Source organism: Dermacentor albipictus, chromosome 8 (assembly GCF_038994185.2).
Source record: "Dermacentor albipictus isolate Rhodes 1998 colony chromosome 8, USDA_Dalb.pri_finalv2, whole genome shotgun sequence".
NCBI lineage: Eukaryota > Metazoa > Arthropoda > Arachnida > Ixodida > Ixodidae > Dermacentor > Dermacentor albipictus.
In genome coordinates, this window is record NC_091828.1 from 6,993,195 (window position 1) to 7,021,040 (window position 27,846).

At 47.1% G+C, this 27,846-nt stretch overlaps 1 protein-coding gene and 1 pseudogene across 2 annotated transcripts in view; one reads left to right on the plus strand and one right to left on the minus strand.

Annotated features, from left to right (window-relative positions):
* Positions 1-27,194, minus strand: part of LOC135910456 (dermonecrotic toxin SPH-like) — a 184,948-nt gene extending 157,754 nt beyond the window's left edge. For both annotated transcript variants that reach the window (XM_065442495.1, XM_065442494.1), the window contains exon 1: positions 27,113-27,194. The gene's annotated coding sequence lies outside the window, so the exon portion shown is untranslated. The remainder of the gene's footprint in view (positions 1-27,112) is intronic.
* Positions 3,954-6,232, plus strand: LOC139048724 (uncharacterized; annotated as a pseudogene).
* Positions 27,195-27,846: the final 652 nt, after the last annotated feature.

Genomic DNA, 27,846 nt, shown 5'->3' on the forward strand with positions numbered 1-27,846 from the left:
GGCCTGGCAAACTCGGCGACGGCGCGAACTACTGCAGGGTCGGGAAGGATACCGTCCTTGCTGACAACATGACCTAAGGCGGTAAGCCGGCGGATGGCAAAGTGGCACCTCTTCAAATTACGCTGCAGTCCAGCGTGTGAACGGCAAGTCAGGGAGCTTGCTAGGCGTGTCAGATGGGAGCCAAAGTCCTCCGGAAAGACTTCAACGTCGTAGCGAAGGTACGTGTGCCATATGAGGCGTCTAAGATTGTTGTCCATGAGACGTTTGAAGGTGGCAGGCGCATTGCAAAGGCCGAACGGCATCACGTAAGCTCATTTAGACCATCTGTGGTGACAAACGAAGTCTTGGGCTGGTCCGTTTCATTCATAGGGAACTGCCAGTACCAATATCGATGGTCCAAAGACGAAACGAACTCTACTACTTGCAAGCAGTCGAGCGCGTCGTCAATTCTGGGCAGCGGATAAACATCTTTTCGCGTGATCTTGTTAAGGCGCCTATAATCAACGCCAAATCAGATGCTACCGTCCTTTTGCTTCACCAGCACAACTGAGGAGGTCCAAGTGCTGTGCGAAGGCTGAATAACGCCACGATAAAACATATAGCCGACTTGGTCGTCAACGACACAGCGTTCAGCGTGACAAGCTGAGTATAAATGCTGACGTAGGGGTGCATGGGTTCCGGTGTCGATGTGGCGAACAATGGTGGATGTGCTGCCTAAGGAAGATTGTTATTATGGTACGAAATTCGAAAGCGGTCGAGGAGCTCGAAGACTTGGGTACGATGGCAAGGCGAGAGTGCGGGATCTATTGACGAAATGATGTCCTCTAAAGAGGACGAATCGGCGATGGTAACAGAAGGATTGCTGTCGACGAGAAGATTTAAGGTATCGTCAGGCAGTTAAGTAGAGCAGAGCACACGGAAACAATATCGTGAAGCCGGCTTATACATTCACCACGGAGTAAGGTGGCTGGGGAAGAAAACCGATTCGTTTCATAAATGGCGCTGCACGAGTTTTCGACTGTGAGAACTGCAAAATGGAGGAGGATGATTTTGTGAGAGGTGGAGGCCTCGGAGTGCGCAAACAGGGCGGTGGAAAAGGGAGCATAGCAGCACAAACGCGGTACAAAAACAGAAGACAAAGGAGGTATGTCAGTGTCCTCGGCGACAACCACTCGGGAAGAAGGTGGCGTCTAAGATCAGGCGCCACACATTGGCGATAACTCAAGCTCGGCACTCGCACAGTAAACAGCGTCATGGTTAGTAACAAGAAATGTTCAACCCAAAATAACATCGTGCGAACATGGTGAAAAAACGCAAATTCGACTACGTACAAAACGTTCCGAATGACAAGACGAGTTGTGCATGCCACTGAAGGTTGAGTGTGGTGCGCGGTGGCGGTACGCACGGAGACTACGGAAAGCTGAATCGTTATCCTTTTTAACTTGCGGCAAAGTTCTCCACTATGAACAAAGTGGCTCCTGTATCAGCAATCACTTGCACAGAAACACCTTCGATATTCACAGTTATTTCGTTCGGAGGCAGAAAACGAGCCCTTGAAGCTGTCAACACGAGCGCAGTTCTTGCCTCCAGAACTGCGATGACTAGTTTTCCGCTTGAACAGGTGGGGGCGACGAAATATAGGGGGAAGTGAGCGGCGACGTGGTGAGGGCGATCTATGTGTTTCATGGGAGCGTCGAGTAGGTGAACAGGTGTTCATTGTTGAGTGGGAGGAGATCTGGTTAGTGGGGCAGGACGTGAGTAGCCTTGATTTTCTGCGCCCGCACTAGGATGGAAGTCACGAAGACGACAGAAGCGTGCGACATAGGCAGATAGGCCTGTTGTGCCGGGTGCACCGAGGATTAGTGGACGGTGGTGCGGGAGACCGAAAGGGTGGCGGGTTTGGGCGGACAGACGGACGCGCAGCGTATAAGTCCGTTGCACGTCGACCAGGATCGATGCAGAGCCGCATTGCTGGTCTGCGTCTGCGTGCCTGTGTCTGCGTGCGACTTCAGTATAGGTCAGAGGAGCGGAAACAGGCGGGTGCTGGTAGGTGGTTGGTATCGCATCAGAAAATTGTTCCTCTATCGCATGCCGCAGCGTTGGAGCAAGCGTCTGCGTGGATTGCGGGACGCACGGAACAAGGGACAGTTGTCGGGCCACTTCTTGTGGGACAAACTGCTGTAGTTGCTGCAATAAGCATGCGGTGCCAATGGATGCGGCGCCGACAGTTAATGCTGACATGTTGGCCGTGACAGCGCTGGGGAGACGTGTAGAAAGGCGCTGTTGCCGCAACTCATCGTAACTATGGCTGTACCGAACGACGTCTGTGATAGTTTGACAATTTTTAGCAATCAGCATTTGGAAGGCATCGTCCTCAATCCCCTGCATGATGTGGTGGATTTTATCCGCTTCGCACATAGCAGGGTTGATGTGACGGCAGACATCGATCATATCCTCAATGCAAGACGTAAAATTCTCGTCGGAATGCTGAGCGCGACCGCGTAAGCGCTGTTCTGTGTGGAGCTTGTTGCGAACAGCGGTTTGGCCTAATACTTTCGCGAAGCTCGTTTTAAAGGACAATAAATTTTACAATATCAGCTTCGTGGTTGTGGAACCACAGCTCAGCCACAACCGCCAGGTAAAAGTTAACATTGCTCAGTTTATCGCCGTCAACCTACTTATTGTGGACGATTACCCACTCATACAAAGTCAGCCAGCCTTCGATCTCGTACTCGGCAGTGCCGTTGAAACTGACAGGCCTCGCTGTTTTAGTACTCGGCAGCACCTTGCTGTGGCACGTCGGCAGGCATAAGCAAGATGGGGCGTAGAGTCCGCGCCCGCAGTTCAAAACTGAGAAAGAAAACGAGCCCCTCCAACAATTGATAGTGCGGGCTTAAGGTTTGATCCGCTCCGCGTTTAATATGAATGCACAGATAGATGAATGCACGGGGCGAGCCCTAGCACCAACCAGAACCGTCTTCGTCCACTTCGTCTTATTCTGGCGCCCACAATTCTCGCTACGGTACGTCGGAATATTTTGTGGCGAGGTTTTGTTTATACGTGCAGTGAAGTTTTTCCAGTGACACTTTCTTGTCCTTAAAGAAGCTGTATCTTCGTATTTGTATATTCGATTTTATCTTCGCATTTTAATGTACGAGGGTGAATCAAATGAAATTGAGTTGACACGTCTCCCGCAATAATGTTTCGGCTCATTATCTGCGAGGCATTTGCATAACACACCGGCACCTCTCTTTTAGAAAAGTAACAAGCAGCTGTGAGGGTAAATGCTCTGTAATGCTCTCATACACTGGATTGAACATGATTTTGTGGCACGATGGGCACTCCAAAAGTTTAACAGCGTAGTAGCGGGAGGTTTTTGACAGCTGAAGGCCCCAAATTCCGAAAAAGAATTTAGGCACTATATGGCGGCTGTGTACCCTGAACATTGTATATTTCATTGGCCACTGTGAAGCGTTGGAGCGAACGGTTCAAAGAAGGATGTGAAAGTTGCAAAGGCGGTCCAAGACCGGGCAAAAGCCACAGTGCAATCACCCCTAATACAATTGAAAACGCTGATGAAGTGATTAGACAGGAACGGAGGATAAGCATCGATGAATTGGCAGGGCATGTGAACATCAGTCATGGTTCGGGTCGCACTATAATTCATGAACATCTCTGTTATCGGTTCTGCGCTGCCTTGATTCATCTTATCCGGTATCACCATGAGGGCGACGACTTTTTGTCTGCAGTTGAGACCGGGGACGAATCTTGGTGCCACTACTGTGACATCATCCCGATACGCACTGTGTGTGTGCCTGAGCCACAGACACGCGCTAAGATAAGCGCCATGCTTTCATTTCTTTGAACCAGTTCTCACTCAAGTCATGTGACCATTCTGTCTGTATATATTTTACAACGGAACATTAAAAGGGATCATTCTTGGTCACGGGACGACGAGCGCCTGTCTGACTGTCTGACATGGTGTCAGAAGTGGCTGTCTCAAAGCTGGCCACTATGTAGCGCTACAACAGCCCGTCAACAAGTGAACGAGCGCCTGCTTCACCAAGAGCAAGTCCTTCCAGTGACATTCGTCAATCAACGCTTCAGCATGCCAGGGATCAAGCCTCCTAGGCCTTTCGACTTCCAGAATGCTGCGGACTGGCCCGCCTGGATGGAGGAACTTGACGACTACAGATTCGCATCCGGACTACATGAGAAACCAGACGAAGTACAAGTAGGGACTCTTCTCTGTACAATGGGCAGAAAGTCACGGGAGATTCTGTGGTCGCTAAACGTCAAAGACACAGAAATGGAGGATTTCAACATCGTGAAGTCAAAATTTAGGGGTATTTCTTCCATACCAAGAACAGTCTACGAGTGTGCTCGCTTTAATCTACGCCGCCAGCAGCTGGGAGAAACAGTAGACCAGTTTGCCACCGAGCTTAACAGGCTAGCAGACAGATGCGAGTTGAAAGAAATGAAGGAACGCCTAATAAGAGACCGCTTCGTAGTAGGACTACGAGACCAGCTTCTCTCGGAAGAACTACAAATGGATCCTAATCTCACGCTGAGCACTGCTTTGGCAAAAGCGCGTACAAGCGAAACGGTAAAGAAACAGTAAGCCGAGCTAAAAGAGCACGAGGGCACTGTCCCAGAAGCTTGCGTCGCCGCAGTAAAGCCCGAGAAAACCCCTAGAAAGAGCAAAACGTTTACGCGTGGTCAGAAGCCAGCTTATCGTGGAAAGTTCTGCAGTTTCTGCGCCGGACCATTTCATCCAAGAAGCAGTTGTCCAGCGAAAAAAGAAAGATGCCGGTTTTGCCGAAAGTTGGGCCACTTCGAAAAGGCGTGCCGAAAAAAGAGGCAAGCAGACGGGAATCTTGACGACATTGCCGAACCTGATAAATTTCTTAGCACGGTCGAGCAATCGGCGAACACACCATCTGAGCACTTCGTCATGGTACTGATAAACGACGATAAGCTCCGCATGAAAGTAGATACGCAAGCCGAAGTGACAGTCGTCGGGCAAAATTTTCCTTTACTTCCACGTTCTCTGGACAAAGCAGGTAATCTTAAAGGACCGAACAATGCAAGCATTCGTACGATCGGAAAGTTTGACGCTGAAGTAGCTTGGAAAGACAACTGTTCGAAGCAGACCATTTACGTCGTGCACAAATTGCGCACACCCTTGTTGGGACTACCAGCTATCAAAGCCCTAGGAATCGCTCGCTCCCTAGATTACTTAGGAACTGCTGACATCGAAAGCAGGTGTCCTAAGGTATTCCAAGGCACGGGTTCCATATCTGGAGAACATACCATACGTCTCGTTCCGAGTGCAACACCATATGCCCTGTCTACACCCAGACGGATTCCTATTCCCATGAAGGAAAAAGTCAAGCAAGAACTGGACAGGCTAGATCGAGAAGGAATGATACAAAAGGTCGAAGAACCGACAGAATGGTGCGCTCCTATTGTCCCCGTAATGAAGCCGTCTGGAGCAGTAAAGATATGCGTAGACTTAACTCAACTGAACCAATTCGTCCGATGCGAGCGTCATCAGCTACCAACGGTAGAGCAAGTCCTGGGAAGCTTCCAGGAAGCGAAGGTCTTTTCTAAAACTGGACGCGAATTCTGGATTCTACCAGAGAAATCTTTCAGATGAATGTCAAAAGCTCACTTTTATAACGCCGTCTGGGCGGTACTGCTACCGCAGGTTGCCGTTCGGGATCACATCCGCACCAGAAATTTTTCAAAGAAAACTCTCGCAGGTCGTCGAAGGCCTAGGCGGCGTACTAAACTACATGGATGACATTCTGGTGTACGGCAAGAACAAAGTGGAACACGAAAACCGCCTTCGTAACGTGCTCGACCGGCTGGAACAAACAGGAGTAACCCTTAACAAGGAAAAAAGTGTTAAGCTGTTGAGCAAGTAGGATTTCTGGGCATGAACTTTGAGGCCAATGGTGTGCGCCCAGATCCTGAGAAGATCAGAACAATGAAGAAGTTGCCTCAACCCCAAAACGTCGCTGAGGTTCGTTCCTTATTAGGCATAATGAACCACCTCGCAAGGTTTCTTCCTGATGCTGCGTCTATATCTGCGCCTTTACCACCTAACAGATCTAACTCTAACTCTAGATGTAACTCTAGCTCTAACAGATCCCTGGCAAGGTACAACCCCAAGGACTTGGCGCCGTACTACTCCAGGACCAGCCATCTGGCCCAAGACGTCCAGTAGCATATGCCTCGAGATCGCTCACAAAAACAGAGCAGAGGTATTCACAAATCGAGAAGGAAGCGTTGGCTTTGACCTGGGCAGCAGAACACTTCGGCGAATTTCTGAGAGGCTTCACATTTTTATTTGAAACAGACCACAAGCCCTTCCTTCCGCTACTGGGTCGCGATTCTCTAGATTCTCTTCCACCAAGAATTCAAAGGTTCAGAATGCGTCTTATGCGGTACTCATTCCCGTTCACACGTCCCGGGTAAAACCATCACTACAGCCGACCTTCTTTCTCCAGCTAGAGTGATGAACACGGGACTGTCTATCGGGGAATTGTCTGAAGCTGACGTCTCTGCTCACGTGGATGGAGTCGTCCGATATGCGCTCTCAGATGACAAGCTCGACTGCATACGCTCAGAGCAGGCAACGGACCCCGAGTGCGCATCGTTGTTCGAAGCTTGCATGCAAGGTTGGCCCGCAGAGATCGGCTGCCGCAAGTTCTCAAACCATTCTGGGCGCATCGTGGCAACATCACGGTTTGCCAGCAGTTGCTTCTAAAGGACGCCAAACTAGTAATACCAAGATCTCTGCGGAAAGAAATGCTTCATAGAATCCACGAAGGGCATCAAGGCATTTCCCACTGCTGCGCAAACCCTAAGGCATCAGTCTGGTGGCCAGGAATTAGCCAAGAAATTGTAACAACCGTAGCCAACTGCCAAAATTGTGCTGCAGAGCACACCCAATTTTCCGAACCGATGATCCCATCTGAAACAACTGAGCTTCCATGGGAGAAAGTCGGAATTGATTTATTTGAGATGAAAGGAGCTGTCTATCTTGTTGTAGTCAACTACCATTCCAGGTATCCTGAGCTGGCCCTACTGGATCAAGGAACATCGTCGCAGGTGGTCATCCAGCACCTGAAAAGCATCTTCGCCCGACACGGGATCCCGAAAACGGTAATATCTGACAACGCAGCACCGTTCAACTCATTTGCTTTCATTCCTTTTGCAAGAAAATACGGCTTCAAGCACGTCACACGAGCCCTCATTACCCACAAGCTAACGGGGAAGCTGAGCGCATGGTAGGGACTCTCAAAAGACTACTGAAGAAAGCGCCGGACCCATACATTGCCTTGCTGAATTACAGAAACACACCGGGCGTAACGAGCCATAGCCCAGCGCAACTGCTAATCAGCCGCCGCGTACGCTCACGAGTGCCATGCCTGCCATCCGTTTTAAAACCGCGAGTGGTAACTGTTCCTTGGAAAAAGCAGGACGAAAAATGCACACAGAAACAGATGTATTTTGACCGACGTCATGCTGTGAGACCTCTTCCCAGTTTATCCGCAGGCTACCAAGTATGGCTGAGAGACAGATGCGCCGAGGGCACAGTCCTTCGTCCTTCCTCAACACCAAGATCCTACTGGGTCCAGACTGCAGGGAGCACCATACGCAGAAACAGACGCTATCTGTTCCTGCTCCCAAACGGACGAGACACCAGTCCCGTCCCGGCCGAACAGCCTCAACAAAGCAGCCTGCCAACGGACACGACCGACAACGCGGACATCGTGGCTAAGCAATCGTCCTACAACCAAGCAACCCTTCCACCGAACGAAACTTCGAGACCCGAGCAAAGAACCACGCGTTACGATCGCGTAGTACGAGCGCCGAAAAAACTCGGCATTGACGACAGATTTGCAAATTGCTTTCCTTTCTTGGTAGGCACACAGTGCTTGTAAAACGGGGAAGATGTGACGTCATCCCGATACGCACTGTGTCTGTGCCTGAGCCACAGGCACGCGCTAAGATAGGCGCTATGCTTGCATTTATTTGAACCAGTTCTCACACAAGTCATGGGACCATTCTGTCTGTGTATATTTCATGACGGAACAATAAAAGTCATCATTCTTGGCCATGGGATGACGACCGTCTGCCTGACTGACACGATGCCAAAGCTTACAGTAGAAAAAATTTGAAATCACTGCCCTCAAAGAAAGCAAAGACATTCACTTCTGCCGGAAAAATGTTGACCTATTTTTTATGTGGTCAGAGGCCATTATTCATAGAACTTGCTTAACCTGGAGAGACTATAGATCGTTGCTGATAATTGTAAATGCCGGATCTGCTGCGGGTCGCAATTAAGAAAGAACGGTGGGAAAAATTGAGGAATTGGATCATCTAGCTCCCCAACAATGCCCGTCCCCACGTCGCTGATGTGGTTAATACAAAACTGTCAAAGTTCTATTGGGAACGCTGCAACAACCACCATACAGCCCAGATCTGTCGCCTTGCGACTTTCACATATCGGGGCACTTAAACAACACCTCAAGGGAACCAGATTAGTGTGGAACGATGACGTAAAGTTAGTTACATATTTTTTGAAGCCGCAACCCAACGTGTTTTATGAGACGGGAATCACGCGACTCATTAGTCAGTGGGGCAAATGTCTAAATACTCCTGGGCACTACTTTTAAGGTAAAGTAACTCGTTGCTTATATATTCGTATTGGCTCAGTTTTATGTGACTCTCCCTCATGTACCTTGGAGAGCTCCGGCTTTTTAAATGTGCCCTGTGTAATTTAAGTGCAATTACAATACACGACCGGTGACAGCTGCTTCTGCACAATACATTGACTAAGAGTGTCGTTGAGATTGTTCCCTGGCCGTTGCATATGTACGAAATTGTAAACAAGGCTGAAATAGGTTGAATGACAAACATTTGTTAAAATATTTGCCCTGAGCTTGTTTGTTTCATGGTCTACCTTTTTTTGCGTATAAGCGGCATACACTGCTTTGCTGCTTTCAACCCGATACAGTTCTAAAGTTCTTGTGACATTTTCTTTAGTTAGTAAATGGACAGAAAACATGGAAACATCGATATCAGTTATTTCGGGCACAATTTTTGAGAAATAGGACGTATGCCTTGTCATTGTGTACCATTCAATAATTCCTTTACATAATCCTTCCCAATGGAAATGTAGGTATAATTTATGTATTTCATCCCTCGGCAAATCTTGTAAAGCGGCCGAGCAGCCACACTGGCCCTCCACACCCCCGAAGGACATGTCTGGCAACGCCACTCGCTCCTTATGATAATTTTACGAAAATTCTGTGGTGTTTGAGCAGTTAGACCCTTTTACCAAGGAATGATTAGTAAAGATAACTCCTGCAATTTAGTTTCGCTTCTTTCATTAGGAAGCCTCGTTTTCAAGCAGCCTACTGCGAATATGTTCTCTCGATATAAACGCAGAGTTCAGAGGGCAGTAAGGAGACAAGGCGAGAGCACGGCAGTGGGTTTTCTATATCTCGTGCCTGTAAAATTCGTCGCGAGCCACATACCTGAATGTAGCTGTGATTTACGCAAGTGTGCTCTTGAGTTCACTAGTCATCCAATTGCGAAGACCCGCGATGCATGTATTGAAAAAATTAATCCATTTTTCTTTCATAAAGTTCTAAATGTATAAACTTAAAATTACACTTTGCTAAGACAAAACATGAACCTAATATTTCCAGAAGAGGGTTATAGCGCCGAAAAAACACAACACAGAGCGAGCGAGACGGGACAGGCGCAACACTGAAAGAGGCGGTGGTCTTGCAGAAGGAACACAAAGAAAGGGGCCCACTGTAGAAGAAAGGTAACTGAGTAATACTTGTTGGGGGGCTAGTTGGTGCATGTTTCCAGAAGAGGGTTATAGCGCCGAAAAAACACAACACAGAGCGAGCGAGACGGGACAGGCGCAACACTGAAAGAGGCGGTGGTCTTGCAGAGGAACACAAAGAAAGGGGCCCACTGTAGAAGAAAGGTAACTGAGTAATACTTGTTGGGGGGCTAGTTGGTGCATGTTTCCAGAAGAGGGTTATAGCGCCGAAAAAACACAACACAGAGCGAGCGAGACGGGACAGGCGCAACACTGAAAGAGGCGGTGGTCTTGCAGAAGGAACACAAAGAAAGGGGCCCACTGTAGAAGAAAGGTAACTGAGTAATACTTGTTGGGGGGCTAGTTGGTGCATGTTTCCAGAAGAGGGTTATAGCGCCGAAAAAACACAACACAGAGCGAGCGAGACGGGACAGGCGCAACACTGAAAGAGGCGGTGGTCTTGCAGAAGGAACACAAAGAAAGGGGCCCACTGTAGAAGAAAGGTAACTGAGTAATACTTGATGGGGGGCTAGTTGGTGCATGTTTCCAGAAGAGGGTTATAGCGCCGAAAAAACACAACACAGAGCGAGCGAGACGGGACAGGCGCAACACTGAAAGAGGCGGTGGTCTTGCAGAAGGAACACAAAGAAAGGGGCCCACTGTAGAAGAAAGGTTACTGAGTAATACTTGTTGGGGGGCTAGTTGGTGCATGTTTCCAGAAGAGGGTTATAGCGCCGAAAAAACACAACACAGAGCGAGCGAGACGGGACAGGCGCAACACTGAAAGAGGCGGTGGTCTTGCAGAAGGAACACAAAGAAAGGGGCCCACTGTAGAAGAAAGGTAACTGAGTAATACTTGTTGGGGGGCTAGTTGGTGCATGTTTCCAGAAGAGGGTTATAGCGCCGAAAAAACACAACACAGAGCGAGCGAGACGGGACAGGCGCAACACTGAAAGAGGCGGTGGTCTTGCAGAAGGAACACAAAGAAAGGGGCCCACTGTAGAAGAAAGGTAACTGAGTAATACTTGTTGGGGGGCTAGTTGGTGCATGTTTCCAGAAGAGGGTTATAGCGCCGAAAAAACACAACACAGAGCGAGCGAGACGGGACAGGCGCAACACTGAAAGAGGCGGTGGTCTTGCAGAAGGAACAACACTCGCTCGCTCTGTGTTGTGTTTTTTCGGCGCTATAACCCTCTTCTGGAAACATGCACCAACTAGCCCCCCAACAAGTATTACTCAGTTACCTTTCTTCTACAGTGGGCCCCTTTCTTTGTGTTCCTTCTGCAAGACCACCGCCTCTTTCAGTGTTGCGCCTGTCCCGTCTCGCTCGCTCTGTGTTGTGTTTTTTCGGCGCTATAACCCTCTTCTGGAAACATGCACCAACTAGCCCCCCAACAAGTATTACTCAGTTACCTTTCTTCTACAGTGGGCCCCTTTCTTTGTGTTCCTTCTGCAAGACCACCGCCTCTTTCTGTGTTGCGCCTGTCCCGTCTCGCTCGCTCTGTGTTGTGTTTTTTCGGCGCTATAACCCTCTTCTGGAAACATGCACCAACTAGCCCCCCAACAAGTATTACTCAGTTACCTTTCTTCTACAGTGGGCCCCTTTCCTTGTGTTCCTTCTGCAAGACCACCGCCTCTTTCAGTGTTGCGCCTGTCCCGTCTCGCTCGCTCTGTGTTGTGTTTTTTCGGCGCTATAACCCTCTTCTGGAAACATGCACCAACTAGCCCCCCAACAAGTGTTACTCAGTTACCTTTCTTCTACAGTGGGCCCCTTTCTTTGTGTTCCTTCTGCAAGACCACCGCCTCTTTCAGTGTTGCGCCTGTCCCGTCTCGCTCGCTCTGTGTTGTGTTTTTTCGGCGCTATAACCCTCTTCTGGAAACATGCACCAACTAGCCCCCCAACAAGTATTACTCAGTTACCTTTCTTCTACAGTGGGCCCCTTTCTTTGTGTTCCTTCTGCAAGACCACCGCCTCTTTCAGTGTTGCGCCTGTCCCGTCTCGCTCGCTCTGTGTTGTGTTTTTTCGGCGCTATAACCCTCTTCTGGAAACATGCACCAACTAGCCCCCCAACAAGTATTACTAAGTTACCTTTCTTCTACAGTGAGCCCCTTTCTTTGTGTTCCTTCTGCAAGACCACCGCCTCTTTCAGTGTTGCGCCTGTCCCGTCTCGCTCGCTCTGTGTTGTGTTTTTTCGGCGCTATACCCCTCTTCTGGAAACATGCACCAACTAGCCCCCCAACAAGTATTACTCAGTTACCTTTCTTCTACAGTGGGCCCCTTTCTTTGTGTTCCTTCTGCAAGACCACCGCCTCTTTCAGTGTTGCGCCTGTCCCGTCTCGCTCGCTCTGTGTTGTGTTTTTTCGGCGCTATAACCCTCTTCTGGAAACATGCACCAACTAGCCCCCCAACAAGTATTACTCAGTTACCTTTCTTCTACAGTGGGCCCCTTTCTTTGTGTTCCTTCTGCAAGACCACCGCCTCTTTCAGTGTTGCGCCTGTCCCGTCTCGCTCGCTCTGTGTTGTGTTTTTTCGGCGCTATAACCCTCTTCTGGAAACATGCACCAACTAGCCCCCCAACAAGTATTACTCATGAACCTAATAAATTATCTGTTCAAAATTAAAATACCGTTTTCTAATGTTCGCTTAGCCATTAGAATCAGATTTCTAACTATTCAAGCACCCATAAATTTAGCATTTTCATCTTTCAAACTCAGTGATGTGAAAGCTTAAGCAACGATAAGCAGTTTTCACATCTTGTCTTATTTTCCTCAAATGGAATTAATTTTCTCACTTTCAATTTACTTATCGAATCTAGTTCATCTTCTGTTGAAGTATGATGATACTGGCATTAACCCAAAAGAAATCTCCTCATTAAAATGTAGCAACAAATCACGAAGCTTCCATAATAATCACTGAAATAGTAGATAAAAGTGAGGCCGATTGCAAATCTCTCCTTTCCCTTAAAATGGATATTAAAGAAGTACCGACGGTCGCGACACAGAACAACCAACGAACTGCCCGACTCACGTCTAAGAGACATGATTCTGAAGATGACGGCCACAAATCAAGCCTCGGTTTTGTTGGCCTGAAGGATAATGCGAGTGACACGTGGATACAAGTCCAAAGGTTGAAGACATATGTGTGCTATGAAAACCTAGGCGTTCTTATTCAGCCAAGGAATATTGAAATGACTCGAAGAATAGGCCAATTCAAGCCTACTAATACAGGCACGTAATGGTACGTATTGTAATTTCCAAAGATAGAAAGCGAGTAGTGCCATGTGCCAAAAAACTTCAGTAAAACTTCAATTGGGCCTAGTTGGTACATAATTCTGCACTTAAACTTACAGCGCAAACACCTAAGGTGAACCACAAAAGGAAGACTCGACACTCACTGGCGTTGACTAACAACTTCTTTATTTCTTCGTCGTTGGTGCATATATGAACCCTAGGCCACACGACCACGCAGGCACACAGATTACATTACTGAAATCTGCCAACGTATTGCATACGCAAACTTAGGAATTCAAATTCAGATGGGTGCAGGAACAAAGATGTGTCACTGATGCAATTACCGCCTTGCCTTTTTATGCGTTAGGCCTCTAAGGCAAGCCGCGCAAGCTCATTAACGTCCGATCACAATGCGCCTCACAATGGCTGCAAGAGTTTATATGCGCAACAAGGTGCGCTCCTCCATCTACATTTTTGTTTACTTTTTGCGCATGTCCCCTGAATCGCTGATTGACAACGCCCTGTCTGTCCAACGCACGTCTTACCTTGTGCGGTGCGTTATCTTGTGAGGTGGGCTCTTGCGGCGTTGGCACTTGGAGCCCGAGTGGACGTACTGCCGAACGAAGGGGTACATTCCTCGCCAGTAGTACCGAAGCGGTAGGCGTACATACGTCTTTAGTACACCCCCATTTGTGCAGTGCAGATCCGCATTAAGAGAGGCACAGATGTCGGAACGTAGATGCCGAGGAATGCAGCCATTTACGGCCGTCAGGTAGGTAGTTGCGGCGGTACAGGAACCCTTCGCGGATGGCAAAGTGGCTCACCATGTGACGGAGCGAGCTGCTGGTGGTGGGTGGTTACGGTTGAGATAAATACTCTAGAAGAGAGGTTATTGAAGGATACCGGCATTGTTCTGCTGGCCTGGCATGTCGGCGAATGTAACAGAAGAAGAATCGTAGCTGGAGACAGACGGAGCAACACAGTCATCGAAGAGTCGCGAGTGCGATAATGCGTCGGCATCCGAATGATTATGGCCCGACCGCTATATAACACAGCTGTCGTAGTCCTCTAGACGAAGCGCCAAACGAGCCAGGTCGGCAGATGGATATTTTAATAATGACAACCACCACAGGGCGTGGTGATCGGTGATGACGTAAAATGAACGGCCATTTAAGGTCAAAATTTGGTGATTGCCCAAACGATTGCAAGACATTCTTTTTCGGTGACCGAACACTTTCTTTCCGCTGTGGTGAGAGTGCGGCTGGCGTAAACGATGACGTACTGTTCGAAGCTATACTTGCGCTGGGCAAGAATTGGGCCGGGGCCTACTCCACTTGCGTGCCTAATAATTTATCTAGGAGCATCGGGATCAAGATGGCGTAGAATAGGTGTGGATTTCAGAAGATGGCGTAATGTGGCGAACCCGTCTTCGCAAGTGGTAGACCATGCCGAGATGCTTCCGCTGTTAGCAAGCAGCTGTGTTGAGGGGGCTATTCTGGACGCAAAATTACGCACGAATCGGCGAACGTAGGTGCAAAGGCAAATAAAGCCGCGGAGTTCATTCAGTGTAGACGGCTTGGGGAACTCGGACACGGCGCGAAGCTTTGCAGGGTCGGGAAGGACACTGTCCTTGCTCACAACATGGCCTAAGATGGCAAGCCGGCGGGCGGCCAAGTCGCACTTCATCAAGATAAGCTGCAGTCCACCGTCTGAAAGGCAAACCAGAATGCTTGCGAGGCGGGTCAAAAGAGAGCCGAAGTCCTTCGGAAGACCACGACGTCGTACAGCCTCAAAAAAGACATGTCCCAAGACACATTTTTTACGGCTTCTTCAGTCTGTTTCACTTCATAGTATTGAATGTCACCTATTTCCGAATTGCTGATCAGTTTTTAAAGTTCCGCCAATTGTATCTATCTCTTGAGTGGTACACTTTCATTTTTTGGCGTTTCTTTATTAGGTCCTTTGTTACTTGAGAGAGCTTGCCTACTGGTTGGCTTGGTGCCTTGCCTTTCACTTCAATTGCTGCCTCCGAAGCCAGCCTAGCTGCGGTTTTGTTCATTAGCTCGATGTCATCATCATCTCTCTGTTGTAAGGCTGCATATTTTGTTTGCAAGTACCAACCTGAACTGGTCTGCTTTTACCCTTGCTGCGTCTAGGTTTGCCTGTTTCTTCTTGGTCAATTTTACTCTTTTTATCTTTAACATGAGGTGAATCCTAGCCCTCACTAACCTATCATCACTGCACTTTACCCTGCCTAAGACTTCTACACCCTGCACTATGCTGGCATTGGCAGAAAGTATGAAATCAGTTTCATATCTTTGTGTCACCATTAGGGCTTTTCCAGGGCCACTTCTTGTTGTAATGCTTCCTGAAGAAGGTGCTCATTAATCACAGCTTATTCCGTTCCATGAATTCTACCAACATCCTTCCTCGAGTGTCTCAAGAATCGATGCCGTAGTGGCGGATTGCTAGTTCACCAGCCTGCTTTTTCGCTACTATTCAGGGGCGTAGCCAGGGGTGGGTGGGAGGGGGGCTTATGTGGCTTCCGCTTCCACCCCCGAAATTTTTTTTTGCGCCATCCATGCGCCGCCGAGCAAAGCAACTCCCGGCGCTGGAAATCATTCTGGATTTTGTCTTTAACGTCTTTTTCATGGTCTAAAATACAATTCACCGCGAACATTGCGAACTCGGGCTGGATTTTGCGGCAACGGCCATGTACCTGGAGTCCCATAATGCCAATTAGCCCCATATGAGCACAAAATTTAAAAGGCGTTTTGATCACAAACGGGCTCTTCGCGGCATCTCGCGGAGGCCACGGCATCTACAGAGCGCATGCATATCAATTTCGAAACTTTATGGGCATAAATCCCAGAAAGTGTTGATGTGAAATGTGCGTTAACATTTACAAAGTTGTGCTTTAGATTTTTAATTTCGGAACTTCGTCAGTTTAATGTTCTTACAAAAATATGACGCCAAAAGTTCATTGACCATTCTAAAGTCTTACATCGGAACATACAACGAGACAAGCCACAACAACACACTATTAGACAAGTCAACAAAGCAGGCAGCGAGGTCCGATGAGACGGAGCGTTGTGATGTCACATTAAAAATATCATTTTTTCCCCTACGCCAAAGCATCCATGTCGAGACACTAAAGCTAGCCAAGTTAACTACGTTCTTATTTATTTTTTCTACTTTGACTTTTATTCGGGAGGACGCATTGAGCGTCAATAATTTTATTTGTTCTCGCTACCCTACCCGCGGGCTGCCGGAGGCAGCCAGAGCGCATACGTTTTTGTCGTGTTGCCTCGACCACCACGCGGCGCACTTTGGTGCGCGTTCGGTATGCTCTGGCCGAGTGGGTTTTTGCCTGGCAGAGTTTTGGATGCTTTCTGGCTAGCAGACGAGAAAAAGAAACAATGCCCACTCGCCGCCATCACTGTGGGGACTCAACGGATTGGACCGCGTTCGCTTGAGCGCAACCTCTCCAGAAAGTCTTGTCTTCCCGGTGTAGGATACCGCGCAGTATGCGTATGGTTTTTGGTGGACCAAGCATCCCACGTTTTTTTTTTCAATATTTCTTCGGTAGCCAAATTGGGTGCGTAATATAGGCATTCGATTGTGGCCAACATCTTTTCCTTTGCGTATTTTCGTTTCGGTGTCTCTGCCCCACAAAAGGAAAAAAAAATACATTGTTGCAGCGCAGCGAATTGCTGCATGGTGAAAGTTCGATTTTGTTGCTTCTTCCTTTGCGGAAAGTAATGGGCCATGGGATGCTTCCGTTGCCGTATACTCTTATTACATTATTGCGATAGCAATTACATGGATACTCCAGGCGCTTTTCTGGCGTCATCGTCGCCCTCATGTTTCGTATAAAGACCAAATGTGATAACAATGTTACCCAGCGACGCATGCTGTATGTTCGAGTGAAATTGCAAGGGGGGGAGGGGGCGGGCTCGAATGGGTGAGCCGACGATGGTGACTGTCTTGTGTGCGTAAAGGACAAAAGCGGAGAGCAAGCTAGCCGTCTTTCGTCGCACGCTATACATCGGCGGGCGTGGATGGAAAGGGGGCAGTATATAGGATTCTGTGAATCTGTGGTTGCGCAACATGCGTATTTGCCTTGTTTGACGCATTATATACCGTGACTTTTTATTAGATACGCAGATTTATTGGATACTTATACGTATGTTTAAATATCTTCTTCCGAGGTTTCGTGTATGCGTGCAGTGAACTTTTTTTCCAGTGACCCCCTTTTGCCCTTTATCAATCTTTATCTTCGCATTTGTGTATCCCATCCTATCTTCGCATTTCTAACGTACCAGGGCGAGTCAAATGAAAGTGAGCTTACACACTCCGCGCAATAATAGTTCGCTTCATTATCTGCGAGGCACGTGCGTTGAAGAGAGGGATGTCTCATTTCCCAAAGTGACATGCAGGTGTTAGGATAAAGGTTCTGTAATGCTCTCATGCAATGGGTTGAACCTGGTTGCGTGACATAATGGACACTTCAAAACTCAACACTGTGGTGCCGTGAAGCTTTTGACGGCGGATAGTATTTAATTAGGCAATCATCAGAGAACAAAGAAAAAGGCGGCTGTTTCATAATCCGCATCACACACGTATGGTATTCATGTCATGACAAATCATGCAGGTTCTTCATATACTTTTGTAATACGAAGCCAATTTCGGTATCTACCAAGTTAACGAAATGATCATGAGAGCACCAAGACATAGCCGGCTGCGTCATAACCAGCATGACACGCAGTCATGGCCTATTATTTATGTTGGCGATGTACTCTTGTCATACTATACAACTTTTATACTGAGCACCAAGGCCTAGGTGGCTCTTTTATGACCCAGATATCATGATATTCATGTCACGACCCATCATTTATGTCCGTCATACATTCTTGCTGGCTTAGCCAATTTTGGTACCTACAAAATTACCTAAACGACCAGGAATGCACCAAGACCTAAGCAGCTAGACAGATACTTTCCAAGTGGCAAATGTTTAGCAAGAAATGCTTCGCATTTCAAATCCCACGACACCTAAGCACTTACAATTAGCGAATGCGAAAGCATTAACGTCCAATTGAACGCCGCTCAGCGGTGCTTCCGAGTCATAAACACCTCGTGGGCAGGCAAGCGCGCTGAGACGCTTGGTTAACGCCTCCTAAATTCCAAAATGCTGGTGCATTTCAAGTTTTGAAGTCGGGCTACCTCGCCCAACTGCCACACAATCAAAGGGGAAGCTCCCGAGTATGCCACGGTGATTTGGGGTCACCGCTTTCGTTACGTTCCGCTTGCCAATCGAAATTGTGGTCCAAGTAGCATAAAGTCATCAACCACAGTGCACATATATACTATCCACGAGGCGCTGGGTTATCCCAGAGCGTAAAACACTCGTCTCCTGAGCGTAGCGTCGTAGGCTCGAAACGCACGATCACCTACGTATTTCCGTTCGAATTCATTCTGCCTTTCATATTTACACGTAAATTTTTTCTGAGCACTCACCGAACGTAAGTTAGAACGCAGGCCAGAGCTTGCGCGGGCAAAAAACGCACAGAATAGCGCAGACTTTCCAGAGCGAGGTTGACGCGGCGTCGCGACGGTGCTCTCTCCCCTCACGCATCATCTGGCGCGCTATTGCTGTAGCAAGTGTTCCCGCTCGCTTGCTCTACTTCGTCGAGGCACGCTCGCAACGTGGTGTCGCAGACAGCGGAATTTATGTGCCACTTTTCGGTTTTCTGAACGAGAGGCACCGGCCTTTTTGCTCATTTGTCCATTTGACGACTTCGCATCAAAACTAAGTGCACAAATTGATTCAAACTAACATTCCTGCGCTAACGGTATCAGAGTGATCGCTATCTCCTTGATTTATAATAACACTAAAGCGCCTGACAAATAAGAAGAAACAACAATATCATCCTCTTAAATTGCGCAGTAGATCACTTGTTTGAAATATCTGCTGCTGTTTCACTGAATTTCACTTGCTGCTGAAGCCAAAACAATTCGTTGCTTCAACGTTACCGCAAAACAAGCAATTTTGGAAAACTATTTACTCAGACTTTTCCAAAAGTTATCGCTGTGTGACGAATATAATGGACCTATCTCAGAAAAAGACACTGCAATGTGTTGAACTCTATTTTCTGTGTTTTCCGAGGAACATGGCAATATCATGCCCTACATGCTCTCAATCGATTGCCTAGTATTGCCTGATATCAATTTTGAAGCTCTTGGCACCACCGGTTTATGAGGCACACTAAAGGGACATTTTCAGCTGACATCGATGACACCGACTTTAATATATTGAAAAGAGCCAACGATGTTACGACTTCAATTCTTTCATGCATATATCAGCAATCCCTTCCTACGGTTGTTTCAGATGATTTGAAGGTGGCAAAGTTATTTTAGTTCCAAAAAAAGGTACACGTATTCACCTAAAATCTATCGTCCCATCTCAGATGTCGATGTTTTAATTTAATGGAACACATTGCCTATACACACAGTGTGAACTTTTTCATGACTACTATAATTGTGTTCACTGCAATAAGCATGATTTTCAGAAGGACCTTTCATGTGATACGCGACTTACTCTTTTCAATAAAGACGTTAGTACTTGCCTTGACACTACCCTGCGCCTTGTGTTGCCGATTCTCGCAGAACCTTCTGACACACCCCAGTGCCGCCTACGCCCCACCGGCTTTATTCGCCTGCCGCCAAAATCAATAGGCTGTATTAAACTATTATCTTCCCCAACAGTCCCTGATGGCGAGTGCCTCGTCACTCCTCTGCCCGACATTTCACTACAGTATGACGTTACCGTGCCTCACAGCATACTTACTATTACTGCGAACCGCACTTTCATGCCTATCTTTAACTTTCGATTGGCGAAGCAAATTCTGCCACAAGGTATTTGCCTTGCCAACGTTTACTGTCTCGGCGACCATCACGTGTCAACGTTATCAACCGATCCTTCTTGCGAGCTTAGCAGGTCCATCGTGCCAGTGTCGGTTGCCGATCTCAAGATACAGACAATGGTTGCGACGGATTTGTCTTCTGCGCAGGCTGAAGACCTTTACCAAGTAATATCGTCCTACAGAGATATTTTCGACTTCGACGATCGCCCTTTAGGCCAGACGCTCGTGGTCAAACATCGGATTCTTGCTGGCGATGCTACTCCTATTCGCCGACGACCGTATCGAGTTACTGCGTCGGAAGGCCGAGTAATTTAAAGTGAAGTCAACAAAATGCTAGACAAAAACATCATTGAGCCTTCTTCGAGTCCCTGGGCGTCACCCATAGTGTTGGTTAAGATGAAGGATCGCATGTGGCGCTTCTGTATAGACTACCGCCATCTGAACAACATTACTAAGAAGGACGTCTACCCGCTTCCACATACAGACGACGCCCTTGACTGCCTCCACGGTTCCAGCTATTTGTCTTCTATTGATCTTCCTTCTGTGTACTGGCACATTGCTGTTGACGATATGGACAGAGAAAAAAAAACTGTGTTCATCACACCTGATGGTCTACACCAATTTAAAGTAATACCGCTAGGAATATGCAACACCCCTGCCACCTTTGAGCGTATGATGGACTCCTTGCTCCATGGTTTCAAATTGTCTACATGTCTCTCTTACCTCGACGATGTCATCATCTCGCCAACATTCGACACTCACCTTGAGCGTCTCACAACTATACTTGATGTATTTCGCAAGGCGAAGCTGCAACTTAACTTGTCCAAATGTCGCTTCGGCAGCCGCCAAAAAAACTGTTCTGGGCCACCTCCTTGACGCTTCCGGAGTACAGCCTGATCCCGAAAAAACTCGCGCTGTCCGGGACTTTCCGGTTCCGAAGACAGCCGCAGACTCATACTTTCGTCGTGTTGGTCAAGATTTTACTGCAATTACTAGACCCGTCACTAATCTTTTGAAGAAATGCGAACAATTCTCGTGAGGTACTGCAGAAGCCACCACCTTCTCTCATCTCGTCACTCTTCTCTCCTCACCACCCATTCCCGCCCACTTCGACCCTGAAGCCCCAAGAGAATTGCGTACAGATGCCAGCGGTTATGGCGTAGGAGCCGTCTTAGCCCAGCGTCAGCGTGCCTTGGATCGCGTTGTTGCTTATGCGAGCCGCCTCCTCACACCATCGGAGCGCAACTATTCCAACACGGAACGAGAATGCCTTGCTGTAGTCTGGGCGGTTACGAAGTGCCGTCCTTACCTCTACGGTCGCCCGTTTTCCGTAGTCACTGACACATCATGCTCTCGGCTGGCTCTGATCCCTAAAAGATTCTACAGGCCGGCTTGGTCGATTGGCTTTGAGACTACAAGAATTTCCGTATACCGTGGTCTACAAGCCTTGCCGCCTGCACCAAGACGTTGACAGCTTGTAGCGTTACCCTGTCGGCGACCCTGACTCTTCCAATATTACCAGTGCTGCTTGTGTATTCTCTGTGTCCCGGCTGCTTCATTTCGCCGACGAGCAACGTCGTGACGCCTACATCAGAGCACTCATCGACGTTTTAAACACTCTCCGGCCGACGCCACTCTACGCCTCTTCGTCCTCCGCGACGGTACTCTGTACTGCCGTAGCCTTCATCCGGACGGCTATGAGTTCTTACTTGTCATACCTAAACATCTCCGCTCAACCGTTCTAGAATAGCTCCACGACGCACCACCGGCAGGACACCTCGGCGTTTCTTGAACCTATGACCGTGTACGTCACCGTTTTTTCTGGCTGGGCCTTGCCCGTTCCGTACGATGTTACGTCGCCACTTGTGAGCTTTGCCAACGACGCCAGAAGCCTTCCCAGCCCCCTGCTGGTTACCTGCAGCCGCTCTACATCTCTGCCGAGCCGTTCCATCCTGTCGCCTTAGACCTTCTCGGCTCATTTCCGGAATCTACATCAGGAAACAAGTGGGTTGCCGTCGCGGTGGACTACGCGACCCGCTACGCCGTAACGAGCGCTATTCCGACCAGTTTCGCAACTTATGTTGCGGACTTCCTCCTGCAAGATATCATTTTGATTCATGGATCTGCGTCAATTGCTAACAGACCGTGGCCGTACGTTCTAAGCCAAAGTCATTGACGACATCATGCGTGCCTGCTCAATACAGCATAAGTTTACCACCTCCTACCACCCCCAAAGGAACGGCCTCCCTGAGCGTTTGAACCGCACCCTTACAGACATGCTATCTAAATACACTTAAGACGACCACCGTGACTTGGACTAGGCTCTACCTTACATTACATTTGCCTATAACTCTTCCCGTCTCGAAACTGCTGGCTTTTCACCTTTTTACCTCTTGTATGGGCGTCAACCGGCGCTACCACAGACACTGTGCTCCCGTCCAACACAGCTTCAACTAGCGCTTATGTCCGTGAAGCTATCGTCCATGCTGACCATGCTCGCCAACTTCCGCGCACTCGTCTATAAGTCTCTCGAGGCAAACAAAAGCAACGCTACGACCTCTGTCACCGTGATGTCCATTTTGTGCCCGGCACCCTTGTGTTGCTTTGGTCACCATCGCGTAAAGTTGGCCTTTGTGAAAAACTGCGTCCTGCTACACAGGCCCATATTGCGTGCTTCGCCAACTAACCGATGTCATCTACGAAATCACTCTAGCCATGCCCACTACGTCCTCCGCTGTGACAACCAGTGAAATAGTCCACGTCGTCCGACTCAAACCCTACAACTCTACACGCGCCTTGGATATTTAACGGCACCGTGACGGCATTTTTCCCGCGGGGGGGGGGAGGTGCAGGGGGGGGGGTAGTATTAGGATGTCATCGAGCGATGCTCAAGGAACGAGCCGCCGCGAGAACCACGACGAAGTGGGTCTGTGCCCTTGGCGAAGGCGAGTGTCGGCCTGGTGGTTTGGCTCCAGTGTAAATACCCTGTATGTAGCCTTTTTCATCTGTGTTTTTCCACACGTAACAATACTAATACACCCGTTCAAGTTATGTTTATGGACATTGCATAGGCATTTGATGAATTACATCATTTTCGGCTATTTCTAAAAACATTCTCACTTAAACATTTGTTGTGTTATATTCGACATGATGTGCGACTCCCTGGGCAACCGCAATAGTTTGTGTACGGAAATTGACACTGTTCTTCCCACCCACCCATGAAGTATGGTGTTCCTCATGGGACAGTTCTTGGCCTCACATGTATATGAACGCTCGCACGTTAAAGATGCCAAGGTGGCAAAGATGCCAAGTCCTCCACAATGTGTGCTTCATAGTAAAATCTTCGTTTGCATGTAAAACCGCAAAATTAATTTGAAAAATATGAACGATCTCTCAACAAAGATTTCTTTGATGATTCGGCCATTTTCATGTGACTTAGTACTATACTACCCTATTAACGTTAATAGGGTAGTGAATATTGTGTGCACTTGCGTTGCGATCGGTTACGGTAAAATTACGACCGTTGCTTGCTACCGCGCTCCATACTACCCATCCACTTTAACCGCTGAGCTTCACGATGTCCTTAACACTCTTACTTGGCGGCATCCTTTAACCCCATTATATGAGTGGGGGATTTCAACTTCCCCAACATACGCTAGACTACTGATTTTCCGCACTGTTATCAATTTTTTTTCACAATGTAATGACTTTCTTTATCTCTGGTCTTTATTTTCCCTTACGCAATTAGTATTTTAACCAACTGAGATCTCAGACACCGCTGCTAACCTCCTTGATTTAACCTTATGCTTTCATCCTTTCATGGTTACCAATGTTTCATGCTCACCGGGCTTAAGCGATCACCTGGGTGTTTCGTTCCACATATTACCTCCTGTGCTAAAGCCAGTTGTTTAAAATAAAATATTCTAACGCTGTGACAGGGCAAATTTTGACGCGAAAAATATCTAGCTGGCTAAATTTCTTGACTCTGTCCTAAGTCAATTTGATCGCACGGTTGATGACAACTGGATCGTTTCCAAAAATAAAATACATGAGCTCACTATCAAGTTTATTCCGTCAAGTATAAAATCCCGCAATGTTAAGAAGCCCTTGTTCAACCTACAAGTCAAAAAGGCTTTCCAACAAAAACAAAACGACTGTATTGAACAGCGAATAAAAGTGCACTGGCATCAAAATAGGACGCTTATAAGGAGGCGAACACTCACACAGAGGCTATAAATCTTGCCAAAATGCATTCTAAGTACCCACGTCGCCCACAATAGTTGCGAATGGCCCTAAAGCGTTTTGACGTGTTATTAGCCTTTTCAAGGTTAATTGGGTAACGCTGTTTATTCCAGTGGTTTACCGGTATCCGATTATGTATGTTCCCATTTTCTTAATTCTGCGTTCTGTAACAACCCTGTCGTGTGTAGTGACCCTGTGCTTCCAACTCTTGAGGGTTGCAATTAAGCACCTATGGCCTTCATTACCATTGAACCTCTTGGGGTCAAAAATGTTACTAAAGACGTAAAGTTGTCATCAAGTCCTGGTGCTGATTTCGCTGACGCAAAATTTTTCAATAATAGTGTTGTTTATTCGTCAGTTCTGCTTTCAAAAAGTTTTCACCATTGCTTATATACCCATCATCTACGTTCACATTGCAAGGTCTACAAGGTGGTCTCACTTAGCAAGCTAGGTATTGCAAATCCGCTCTCAACTATCACCCCATTTCTCTCACCAGCATTGCTTGGAAGCTCCTAGAACATATTTCAAGGTACTTAGACAATAATTCATTTTTCACAACATCGTTTGTGAATAAACTTCTGCGAAACTCAACTTCCATGTCTTACTCACAGCCTTCATCTTATTCTCGGAAAGGATTCATTCGCAGGCTGCGTTTTCTTTGAATTGGCCAAGGCCTTCGACAACGTGTGTCACAACTTGCTTCTATTTAAACTTAGTAAACTCAGTCATGATCCTAACCTGTATGCAGCGCTTTAAAATTTCTCCTTAATCGGTCACAGTATGTTGCGTCAAATAACCATATATCCACATTTATTCAAGTTTTGCATTCATCCATCCATCCATCCCAATTTAATCCCGTAGACTTTGGTGTGCCCCTAGGATCAGTTGTAGGCCCTTCTCTTTTCATAAATTACATTAGCAATGTCCCCAATGATGTCGTTTCTAATATTTTCATTTTCGCAGATGAGTGTGTTATCCTGCGCTAAGTCGTAAACAAATCTTATAAAAAATGTTTACAAGGCGATATAAACGCTATCGCAAACTGGCCTGACGTATGCCTAATCCAACTTAACGTAACTAAATGTAAATGTATAAGTGTAATTCGAAGCAATATTGTTCCACCGAACTATTACCCTAATTATACTCCTCTAGAAGTCGTAACCTCGAATGAAAACCTGGGGGCCCACATAACCTCGCCACTTTCCTGGTCGTTGCACATTGATAAGGCAATTAACAATACTAACCACATGCTAGGTTTTCTTCGCCGAACTTTTTATTCTGCTTCCACATTATTCAAATAATTTTTATTCAAAACGCTTATTAAGAGTAAAATGGAGCACGCCTCATTGATCTTGGACCCGCACCTCAAAACCCTTACTCAATCACTTGACATAATCCAAAATTAAGCCACACGTTTTCTTTATAGCAGTTATAGCCGCAGACAAGCGTAACTGCAATGAAAAACCTTTTGGTGCTTGCTCCACTCTCAGCCCGCGGTTTAACGCCTTCGCCTTGCTTTATTTATTTCACAAAATATATTTCCACCTTTCCTACCTGCGCGATATTCATATACGATCTCCTACCTGCATTTCCTCTCGCGTTGATCACAGCCATATAGTTGTAATATTTCAATAGCATAGCAAGAGCTGTCCCGAGTCGTTTATCCCTAGCACCTCTCAGCAATGGAACCACCTTCCCGGCGCAGTTGTAATCAAGGAAAGCTCAGTTTTATTCCGTCATCAGACATCATCACTCCGTGATACAATTCCCTAATCTGTTTTGCTGTAAAACTAACCACCTTTTGCTGCTTTGTTACTTATCTGTTTCTTACCCACTCTGCTTTGTAAAAAGTTGGTCTTGAGGGTAAAACAAAATAAAATAAATAAAGAAATTTTATCTTTTTTGTCTGACATCTGACTCATCCAAGCATTGTCCTGTAAGCGTAGCTTATTTAAGCACAAAAAGTCTTCCCTTCTTACTTTTCATCGCCAGCAGTCCTACCCTACTTATAAATGCGCAATATCTGGCACTGCGATCTCCTATGCTACCACCTAAAAGCATTCAGGCATTGCTCTGTTCCCTGTTCCTGGTATACCTTTGCCGGAGCATGTAGGCAACATTCCGAATGCAACTAATCGCGTTCTTGGTTTTCTTTCTCGTAATATCCGACTAGCGTCCCTCACCTGTCAGAATCCTGACTTATGGCTGCCTTGTCAGGCATAACTCGAATACGTGTGCGCCCTTTGGCTTCCTTACCAACATAACGAGTTTATTATGCTTGAAGCTGTGCTTAGCCGCGAAGTACGAGTTATATTTTGGGACAAGTGCTGCACCTCTAGCTCATTATAACTTAAATACCAAGCCAATATTTCTATGCGTGCATCATGCAACCGCGTCGCTTGTCTTTCTTTCTTCCACAAATTATTTCACACATAGCCCCCAACAGATATCGTACTACCGTACCGCTACTCAAGTCTCACCAACCACGACAAGAACGGATACCAACCTCAAGCCCCTACTGTTTCGCACGATTGCTCATTGCATCAAAGAACTGCAATAACCTTCCCACCAACACAGTGGATTAATCGAACCCGGCACAATTTAAAGGCATCACTGAAGAACTAATGTATGAAAATGGCCCACTCTTCATGTACTAGAAATAAGGAGGTAAGGTCTTCATGCTTCATTTCAGCATAGCTACATACACAACTACTATATTAACAAGATATAGTGTTTACTTGCGACCAGAAGCAATGTTCTACGTGTTAAAATGAAAAGTCCTATGATAAGATGACTCAATATAGTTTCCCCGAAAACAATGTGCGTGAAAACTGTAAATTGCATATTGAAATCTATTGCATACCTGAAATCCTTCTGTTTGCTTTGAAGTCACGCTCGTTATTCTAAAACCTACTGCGGGAACGAACTTTAACCGAGCAAAATGCTTAGACCAACAGAATGCGCTTGATCTAAAACGCAATCCTTGTTGCAGCTGCTCTGAATGCCCAATTCTGTGACGGTGTGCGTCAAACAGGTTAAAAAATAAAAATATCAGGCTGCAGCGTATAGCGATGCGGTGCTTCTTTCCTGTCCAGGTGCGCCGGAAACGCCAGATATTTGAGCGTAGGAGTCACATTCGCGTAGTCGTTCCAGAATTTTGAGTTGACATTGAAACTGATATGTACATTTTTTTAGCTTGGACGCACCACAGAACAGCAGGCTCTTTCCAGATATTGCGGACCCATTTTGGCGTATATTTTTGACCTATTTCCTCACAAAAAATTTTCACAGAGATTCCACCGCCTATACGATTCTGCTGTTGAAAAACCAGACAGCGAACTTGTGCGACATTGCTCATTCGTAGCCAGATATCTGGCGAAGCTGGTTCTTTAGAGCAGTTGGAAAAAGGACAGCACGGATAAATTGCATATAAAACATTGCTAGTAAGTGACTACGATGTCTGAAGCCTTACCCGCATATAGCGGTTGTCAGCACTAAACAATGAATTTTCTACATTCATCCAGACACAATTAACTTCATCATCATCATCATCATCAGCCTGGTTGCGCCCACTGCAGGGCAAAGGCCTCTCCCATG